A 3,891-nucleotide genomic window follows, 5' to 3' on the forward strand; every position below is an offset into this window, starting at 1 on the left:
CAGGGGCTGGAAGCTGCTAAGTGCTCGGACGATTTCTTATGGCCACGATAAATCTGGTCTTTTTGTCCCTCCAGAAAAAGAAGGGGGGCAGTCAAGTCTCCAGACCGGAGGAAGCCTGAGCCCTCGCAACTGCCGGCAGAGCCACGCCCGCCCGGCCACAGTTCCTGTAACCGGCAGCTGCGCTGTTTGTAATCACTGCTTGGCAGACATTTATCATCCGCTCCGGGGAGCAGAGAGGCCTCAGTGCAGGCGGGTGGCCTGGCCGAGGGCTGGGCTGCCCCGGGAGCCGCATGGCCTCTCTGTGCCTAGCCCAAGGTCCTGCAGGTGCCCAGCAAGGCAGGAGCACCCCTAGCCTGGGCAGGAGACTGGGTGCTGGAAGTGTCAGGGGCCTTCAGAGCGTCTAGCCAGGGGCCACCTGCCACCTGCCACCTGGGAGCCGGGCCAACCAAGGTAAAGCCCTGCCTTCCTCCAGGAAGGGGGCCCTGGCGTGGGGCCAGGCTCAGCGCTTTCCTCTGCCCCTCTTTGTCACCTCCAAGAAAGGACCTTGGGATGAAAGAGCCGGGAGATCCCAGAGGGAGGCGGCTGCCCTAGGTGGGAACATCAGGACCCCCAGGGCAGGGGTGAGCCGTGGCAGGGGTCTTCCCTGTGGCCAGTTGAGCTCCAAGGGTCTGTCCTTCACCCTCTGGGTAGGGTGACCAGAGGGAATACATAAGAATACTTAACACCCAGTGAAATTCTCATTTCATACTAACAACAAATCAATCTCTAGTGTATGACCCATCCAATTTGGGGGCATATTTCTATTTTAAAAATTCATTGTTTATTTAAAATAGAAACTTAGGTGGGTGTTCTGTTCTTTTCTGGTGAGCTTCCCTTACCCCATGGGGTCTCCCCTTGCTCAAGACCCCCAGCTCTGTTCCCCGCCAGACCCCGCTCCATCCTGTCTGGTCCTCTGCCGGGTCTCTGCCATGTGGCCTTGGCCACCCCGACCCCTGTGCCGAGAACACCTTCCCTTTTGTCGTGGCCGCCCCAGCAGGGAGCCTCTTCGGACAGGGCGAGTGGTGCCTCTTGTTCACGTGACGGCGCACTCACAACTCCAGCAACGTCCTTGTTCACAGCCCTCGTCCTGGTTTTCCAAGAACCCGCGTTTGCATTTTATTTTTCCAGGCCGGTCTTACTCTGTCGCCAGGCTGGAGTGCAGTGGCTTGTGCAGTGCAGCTCACTGCAATCTCCATCTCCGGGACTCAAGCGATTCTCCCACCTCAGCCTCCTAAGTAGCTGGGACCACAAGTGTGCACCACCACACCTGGCCAATTTTTTTTTTTAATTTTTGGTAGAGATGGGGGTCTCACTATGTTTCCCGGGCTGGTCTCGAACTCCTGAGCTCAAGCGATCTGCCCACCTCGGCCTCCCAAAGCGCTGGGATTACAGGCGTGAGCCACCATGGCCTGAACTCGTATGTTTAGATCGGTGTCCCCCACTTGCTTTGCACACAGGGGCTCAGGACTGTGTCTGCCCTGCCGTCCCCCTGGGTTGGGCATCAGGCTGCCCCTGCTCCCCTGCCCATCACAGCCCAAGGGCTGGATGCCACTGGCTCTCAGAGCCTCCATTTCCTGGTTCCTAAAGGGGGAGGGCAGTGCTGGCCTGAAAACTTGGCTTCTGGTGACAGTGGCAGGGGCCACCTCTGCCTGCTTTTCTCAGGGAACGGTGGGCAGCCCATGGAATCACAGGAGAGACAGGAGAAGGAGGCCCAGAACGCCCAGAACAGAGGGACCTGCATGGCCAGACCCCACCAGACTCACGGGCGCAGGCCACCAGGGAGGCTGGGCCCAAGCCCTGGGAGGTGCCAGTGGCCCTGCCTCTACCCCAGGTAGATCCCAGGACTGAGGTCTGTGCCCTGCCACGGGGAGCCTGGGGAAGCTGCTGGGGCCTCTGCCTCCAGCTAGATGCACATGGCAGAGAGGGCCCCACATATAGGGGCACCCTGAAAATGGCAGGACGAGGGAGGAGGGTAGGGGTCTGCACACGGCATCTCTGGGTTCTTGGGGATATCAAACAGGATGGGGCTGTGATGTGACTGTCTGACTTCAAGACAGGGGAGAGGAGAGGAGAGATGGGGAGAGAGGGGAAGGAAAGGGTGGGAAGTGAGGGGTTAAAGAGGGGCGTGGAGAGGGGAGGGAAAGAGCGGGAGGGGAGGGGTTAAGGAGGGGCGTGGAGAGGGGAGGGAAAGGGCAGGAGGGGAGGGGTTACAGAGGGGCGTGGAGAGGGGAGGGAAAGGGTGGGAGGGGAGGGGTTAAAGAGGGGCGTGGAGAGGGGAGGGAAAGGGTGGGAGGGGAAGGGTTAAAGAGGGGCGTGGAGAGGGGAGGGAAAGGGCGGGAGGGGAGGGGTTAAAGGGGGGCGTGGAGAGGGGAGGGCGTGGGGAGGGCAGGTCGGGGAGCTGCTGCACCTGCAGAGGCCAGAGGCCTCAAGGCTGGCTCTCTGCTCCCTGTGCGACCCTCCGAGGTGCCCGGGGGGCGCCGTCTGCTCCACGAAGCAGCTCCATGTATGCTTTGTGCATGTGCTTCCTGAATTAAAAAACAGTAACAGTGACAAATGGCAACGCCACCACAGCAAGCCTGCCCCGTCTCTGCCTGCAGATGCTCCCACAGCTCCTGGGGAAGGAATTTACCCAAAACGGACAGGGCGGGTTCTGCCCACCTCAGCCCTGCAGCGCACCTGGGATAACAGACAGAGAAGGGGCCTCCCATCACAGGGGTCCGAGGCCCCCTCCCCACTGAGCCCTCCCTCAAATTCTCCCCCGGTGCCCATCACGACTGCCCCAGAGACCGGAATCCAGGAGCCTGCAGGGTGTGGGGGTGCTGGCTTGGATCCAGGCCCCAGGCCAGGCCCACAGCGGGGGGCGGGGGGGCAGGCCCGGTGGGAGGCCCCAGAAGGGCCCAACAGCCCCAGCAGCCCCTCTGCTGCCTCTCGCTCCTCCAAGACCCGCCCGCGGGCACTGCTCACTTCTGCGTAGTCTAACCGGGGAGGTTTCAGCCGGGAAGCTGTCGCCTGCAGTCTGCAAACATCCCCTTCCCGCCGCCGCCTGCCAAGTGCCACCAGCACCGACAGCTTGCTGCGCAGTCGGTCGCACAAGCTGCCTGGCCTGGCACTGGGCTGCTCGCCGGCCTCCCACAGGAGCCAGCCGGGAGTCTGTCCCCGGATGCGCTCAGCCTTGCGGCCTCCCCCAGGGCTCCAGGCCCTGTTGTGTCCCCATTCTGTCCAGGGCTGTGTCCTCCGTGCCACCCCCCACAGCTGCCTCTGCAGCCCCTGAGTCCCCGTAGACCCGGAGGAAATCCGGAACCCCCGTGGCTAGAGATTAAAGAACTTTAGGAGATGGCAAATTTGGGAAGAGTTGAGGAGCCCTAGAAAGGAACATGAGTGTCACCAAGCCTTGGGGACTGGCCACCCTATCACCTTTCAAGGTCAGCCCTGCACCGGCACCCAAGGTTTCCACCTTGAGCTTCTATACGGGAGCTGATGCTGCGTGTCTGGTCGTGGCTCTCCAGGGACCTGGGATCTTATCTGCCTTTGGGATTCCCTCCAAGGATCCCTGCATCTCCTCTGAGGTGCCCTCCTTGCCCAGCAGACACTGAGCATCGACACCTACTCTGGCTAGAAGAGTGGTCGTAGGCCTAGGCCTCAGCCAGGCAGAGAGTAAAGCCCCCCGCCACTGCTTTGGGAAGGGTTCGGCCACCCCCGCGTGGGCCCACTCTGCCAGAATTGGCCCCCAGTGCATGTGAGGAGCTGGCGCAGTCACACCCTCATCAGCCCTGGAGCACGCTGGCAGAGCAGCCTCTTGGGGGGGGCCAGAGTCCTGGCCCCACCCACACCCCCATCAACCTGTGGAGGTAG

General features: G+C 61.8%; 1 long non-coding RNA gene across 1 annotated transcript; it reads right to left on the reverse strand.

Moving 5' to 3' along the window:
• Nucleotides 1-849: 849 nt before the first annotated feature.
• On the reverse strand, nucleotides 850-3,264 carry LOC117974439 (uncharacterized). Its single transcript, XR_004664470.2, has 3 exons — nucleotides 3,004-3,264; nucleotides 2,447-2,564; nucleotides 850-1,126 (listed from the first exon to the last, which is right to left on the reverse strand). It is a non-coding gene; the product is annotated as an uncharacterized LOC117974439 (long non-coding RNA).
• Nucleotides 3,265-3,891: the final 627 nt, after the last annotated feature.

Source organism: Pan paniscus, chromosome 11, assembly GCF_029289425.2.
Source record: "Pan paniscus chromosome 11, NHGRI_mPanPan1-v2.0_pri, whole genome shotgun sequence".
Classification (NCBI taxonomy): domain Eukaryota; kingdom Metazoa; phylum Chordata; class Mammalia; order Primates; family Hominidae; genus Pan; species Pan paniscus.